Source organism: Lissotriton vulgaris, chromosome 10 (assembly GCF_964263255.1).
Source record: "Lissotriton vulgaris chromosome 10, aLisVul1.2, whole genome shotgun sequence".
Classification (NCBI taxonomy): domain Eukaryota; kingdom Metazoa; phylum Chordata; class Amphibia; order Caudata; family Salamandridae; genus Lissotriton; species Lissotriton vulgaris.
In genome coordinates this window covers 512,116,926-512,122,894 of record NC_141698.1, presented here as the reverse complement: position 1 = coordinate 512,122,894, position 5,969 = coordinate 512,116,926, and the positions used below count along the sequence as shown (strand labels likewise).

Sequence of the window (5,969 nt, the reverse complement as noted above, 5' to 3'; positions counted from 1 at the left end):
TGAAGTATACTAGTAACTTCAGTTCAGACTCACGTGATAGCCAATTTTTCCATGTTATTTACTAATAATAGAAATTATTTACGCACTTGTGTTCCTACTACTACAGATGCAGTCAGGACTTAATTTATCGTAGTCACTCACTACAGACTGAGTTGCTGATGATAATGATGGTGACCACCATATCTTTGCTGTCAGGCAGTTGGATCTGAGCTGATTGATGCACGATGTTTCTTGGAGTGGAATACAAGGTAATAAATAAATACAAATAAGAGGCACAGCACAGTAGACCCAGGCTACTACATGTTTGTGCACTGTGCTGTGGTAGAGTACAATAGTGGTATGATTGATGACTGAGAATGACGCATTGATTTTGTTGATTAATTTTGTAAATGCTAGGTTGCTTTTTCAATTTCATTCACCTTTCTGTGGCTCTGTGAAATTTTTAGGGAAATGCAGTTTGTATAACGGGCAAACCTGTGTCGTCGTGGGCCTGTTGTTGTGTGCTGGCTCCTGTCTTTTTTTGTACTTCTAGATTAAAAATGATATGCAACTAGTAGACTTATACAAATTGTATCCAAGCCGCCTCAGTCTGAAAGTCCTCTCATACGACTACTCCTCTGGTATTATTTTTTTTATCTTCACTGTATTACAATTTGTTTAGGTCATTCACATTCTTTTGTATTTGCCTTTTCTTTTTCAGGCTGGACGTCTTTCACCCACTGCTTTATAGTATGAGCATCAACTCTCACCCTTACCACAAATCCTCATCATCAAGCAATTGGATTGCGGGAAACCAAGAATGATATTCAGCGTGTCCTTTTCTTACGTTCATTGCTTACAATCATTGGCTAGCGGATCAACATCATAAATCATCGTCTTCATTGTTTTGCTTTTGTTGTCTCCAATCTCCATGCGTACTGTTTTTTTTTCTCAAACCTTTCCCAAAACCCCCGTACCCATCCATTAAACAAACCCTAACCCTCTTACCCCGGGCTGCGTGGTTACATTGAGGTGTGATGTTTCTTACATTAAATATACACCAACAATTTGATCACGTGCTTGCTGGGCAGATGTGGTGAAAGCAACAATAGTGAAATGTCAACAAGGCATGGCCAGGATCTTCTGCGGCTTCCCAACTCAAGCTCTGTGTATAACGCCAAATAATTTACCATTAACATCAAACAACGAATGCATCTAATGAATTGGCGTAATTTTTTGGGTTTAAAGTTTAAAGCATTATGATTTAGAAAAGTTTGACGTTGCCGTGAGTACTACAAGTACAGTTGAACTTCTTATCTTCTCTTGCACTTAGTTTCCAGTCCCCAAAACCATTGTTTTGTTTCAGTTTAGCAGTTGAAATATTGGGTCACCCATGCAATGTACTGTACTTACTTATACTACCCCCACATTGTCTGTCACGCAAATGACTGCCTCTTTCTTTTTGTCTCTAAATGCTACTGGCAGGGTCTGTCTACTACTACTATCACAGAAGTTCTGATTCTGAACCACAGATTCTTCACCATTGTCTTGGAAATCAAATGCAGCCCTTGCAGTGCCACACTTCATCATAAATCATCATCATCTCATCAGCAATCACAGGTAAGATAAGTTTGCAGTGAGGTATAACGCAAGACAGACTGGTCGTTCTTCTAATACTACAAATATAACTCGGTGAGGGTTTACCGCATCTATCTGTTTGCATGTTAAAGATGTGGGCAATATATTTTATTATTAAAAAGCACTGTCCGCCGACCTGCATGGCCAAATTAAACCTTGCGAGGTTGCACAACGTACATTATTTGGTGAAACACTCCCCCCTCCAACCCCCCAAGAAACGCAAATGAACTTCAAATGTTTTCTTTTGAACATAACTTTGTTTCTCGTTTATTTGGAACATAATCTAATATATAACTAAAGATGATACAAAAATAAAATATATATAAATCCTACACCACAGCTGTCCCTACCCGCCTCCCCTAACCCCAACCAAATTCCCACGCTCAATGTAATGTAAAAAAAAAGTAAAAACCCAACTCCCAATTCCCACCCACCAACAAAAGGATTGAAAAAGGGGCAAACAGGGTCCATCTCATAGCCGGCGGGCTTTTAAGTGTTGATCCACCAGGATCTTTACACACTCCTCTATTTGTCTTTTTGTCTGACTGCTTTGAGCCTCCAGCCTGGCTACCCGGAGGAGAATTTTTCTCTGGAACTGGCGGCACCTACATTGGCAGCCATGTTGTTGTGGGGGGGTGGACGATGCGGGGAAAATCTGGCGGCGGGCGGCTGCCTGACCACGCCGACGTACTCCTGCAGGCTTGGGGGCCGGGGCATTTGAAGAGGCAGCAGCTGCTACCGCCGCCTCCTCCTCCTCCTCCTCGGCCTGAGCCACCAGCCGGCGGTAGGCCTCAACGATGGCCTGCAGTTTCCGCTGACGGGCCCGGACTGCCAGCTCCTTCCTCGTTGGTTTAGAAGGAGTAACTATAAAGAAAGAGACAGAATTGTTGTAATCAAAAATCCCTGCAAATCAAGAACACAAAATGTATCCAACACATAGTGGGCGGCACAGTACAGTAGCAATAGCAAGCAAGCTGAGTACCTAAATGTTGTTTTATCTATCTTGAACATTCTACGCCTTATATACTTCATTTGTCTGACTTTTTGGCACGGCATTATGCCTGCCCTAGTAACATAGCATGGGTGTACTTCAACGGTCACATACGAACACCTGTCTTTTTTTTTTATATCATATACTCTGTGCTTCCGGGAAAAGTGACAGTCTCAAACTAACATTAATTAACAGTGGCCAGCTAGTACTAGTAAATGTCTACTCTAGAGACTATCATTCTTTATATCGCGCAACAAACGTTAGGTGGTTTGTGTTTCGCCAGCAACGACCCGGAATGCATCCAGTCGTCCCCTCCTTCCCTTTCCTTTGGGTTTAACCAAAACACTGCTGCCGACACTAGTATCCACTATCCACTAACCACCGATATTGGATGTGTCTCCCACCCACGCAGGCAGCTGTGTTTTCCCCTTTCTATGCTTCCACAACAACCCACGCATCCAACTGCTCTCAAACACCTGCATTGCTGATTCCAAAGTATCCTTCTATATGATATGATTGGTGCTTTTTCCTTGCTCCTTTCATCATACTTAAAATCAATCTCCTGTTAATCCATCGCGGTCATGTAATGTTGTGGATAAGACTTTTTTAGTCTGCCACCAACCTTTCACAGCTGAGTTGTAGTCACATAGAAGAGGCCTGTATAACTTATTTTATCAATTCTCGCCGGTGGTAATGCTTTTGCTAAGCTTGGTAATGACAAAGGTGGCGTCATATATTGTCCAGTAGAACTTCAAGTTCATTATAAATATCAGAGTACAGTGAGGAAGTTTTCCCCACCCACCAAGTAATGCGGATCACTATTGAATGTAACTTACCATCGCCCACCGTTGTTGGCTCCTCCCCCGGTGCTGCCGGTGCTGCTGTAGGTGCCTCTGGTCCTCCATTCCCCTCCGGGATCGCCTCTGCTGACGCAGTCGCAGCGCCGCTGCCCCCGTCGGCACTGGTGGATGGTACTGGTTCTGCACAAATAAAAATAAGTAATTAAGTACACCTTTTTAGATGGATGCACAGCCCCCATTGTACTTGTTCACCAAGAATGGAGTTCTGCAAAACAGTTAAGTACAACGTAATCAGTAGTAGTCCACATTGCCTAGTACAGCAGAGTAAGTAACACACTACACATATTAGCATTTATTTGGTATGGTATGGTACCCAAGCTCATCTCATCTATACTGCTACTCTAGTCCTTGGAAAGTTAGACTGAACCATGTAACCTAACCAGTTTGTACATCAATGACATGTCTACAGTTTTGCGCATGCTACCTCACAGCTTGTTGCGCAGTACGAGAAGACGCCTTTGAGGCCACATGATAGTTCAAAGCATACACCTGAAGAGTTTGGAAAATAGAAAGGCCCGTATTTATTTTTTGAATGTGGATTGTGGAATCGAGTTTGCTTACAGCCTCAGGTTACACCTTTTTTTTAGCATGACAGCTAAAAACGTTGAATAAATGTATGAAATGTTTTCATACTGTCTAACGTGCACCACTTTTGTCATTATCTTTCGGCAGATGAGAAGATTTCCTTCTACGAAGCAAAGATTTCCAGAGCTTACCAAAAAGAGGCATATGCAACCAGTATACGTTCAATGGTGAGGGGTCTCCGACATTTCCCACATTTCCCTATCGTGCACTGGTAGCTGTACAAATGTAGATTACTTTTTATTCAGCCTTTTTTAACTCTGGATTATATCTTGTGGCCCTGGCCTTGACGTATTTCACGGAACAACTTAAAAACATTGATGTTACTTACTTAGTTACTTCTAACAAAATAAAGGTTTTGAAGTACCACATTGACTCGGAAGTATATTTTCAGTGTCTGTTGTCTTGTAGACTTACACGAGAGAGTGAGCAAAAGGGGGTTACTTAGGTTATGGATTGTGTAATAAAAGCATTTGGCATCTTCATATTGGGGTTCTGGAAAGGGGTAATTGAATAATTGACCAATGACTGAGCCCATATAGGTTGTCGTTCATTGAATTGTGGGTTCCTCTGAGTTCTGTGACTGAGGTGTAAGACTGTAAGTAAGTAAGGTCCAACCTGCCTATCACCAACAACATCCAATTTTGTGGTGCATACATAGTTATGTATGTGACTGCATAGAAGAATACCCGCAAGAGTAGTAGTGGTATTCATTACTAACGCTTACAAAATAGTAGACCAACATCTGGATGCCTACTTGGTTGGTGTCAATTGGCAAAGAAGAGACATTACAGAGGAAAAAGCATAAGACAGGAGTGGACCCTGTGCCTTCCGCTATTCTATCACAGATGTTTTGAAAAGATTAATACCTTAACTAAAGAGTGGGCAACAGGGCAAGCTTACCTACAGACAGTCTAGTAGTAGCACAGAGAGTCATAGGAGAGGCTCTTTCAAGGAACAGAAAGGCAGGGACATATAGTAATACCCAAAATTTTTAAAACATAAAACCAAACAAGCATTTGTCAAAATTTAGTTAGGTGAAATGTCATTAATCGGTTGGAAAAAAAGCTCCGTTAGAAAGTTATGGAAATATCATTGTTCCAAAAGAAAACACTGTTGGACTTACTGGGGACAGCAGCAGGATCCTCAGTAGAGGAGCTCTGTGCCTGTGGTTCTTCGCGTTCACCCGCCGACTCGGTCCCAGTCTTCTGCTTGCCCCTGGGTTCTGTGGTTCATGCAAGAAATAATAATAAAGAAAGAGGAAAACATTGAGTGCTGTGAAACATAGACAGCATTTCAAAAACCACTGCTACAACATTAAAAGAAACAAACATTGGTCTACCAAATGACTACTGCCTTGCATGATTCACTGACTAGTGTATATACTTGGAGAAAACAAATCAAATGTTCCATAAACATTCTGATTGCAGATTACTAAGTAACACAGAGGCAGTAAGACCTGAACAACACCACCGATTCAAGAATGGGGTAATCAATCAATTATCTGTAAGTAGCCATTTCTTTTTCATTTTTTGCCAGCAAAATGCATAGATCACAAGGAGGAGACATGCTTAACTTTGTGCATACTTACTAACACGAAATTGTACGTTCATGGCATCATATTTTGTTTTGATACTGACTGAATGCTACTGCTGCCCTACCCACTCAATAAACAAACTACATCAGTTCTATGGAGGGCTGAGGCAGGGGCGGCTCTAGGCTCATGGTGGTTCTGGACTCCTGGCCAGGGAGCGTAGGTGGGGGGCCCGGAAGAGGAGGTCGGGGCGGAGCACGGAGGCCAGTGAAAAGGGGGGAGTCAGGGTGTTTGGAAGTGGAACAGAGCCGGAGGCACCAAATCCCTGCCAGGGGCCGCCACGCAAATATGTATCCATCCTCTGAGGATTATTACATTAAGGATA

General features: G+C 42.4%; 1 long non-coding RNA gene across 1 annotated transcript; it reads right to left on the bottom strand.

Annotated features, from left to right (window-relative positions):
• Positions 1-2,391: 2,391 nt before the first annotated feature.
• Positions 2,392-5,254, bottom strand: LOC147685470 (uncharacterized). Its single transcript, XR_015300624.1, has 3 exons — positions 5,177-5,254; positions 3,445-3,588; positions 2,392-2,481 (listed from the first exon to the last, which is right to left on the bottom strand). It is a non-coding gene; the product is annotated as an uncharacterized LOC147685470 (long non-coding RNA).
• Positions 5,255-5,969: the final 715 nt, after the last annotated feature.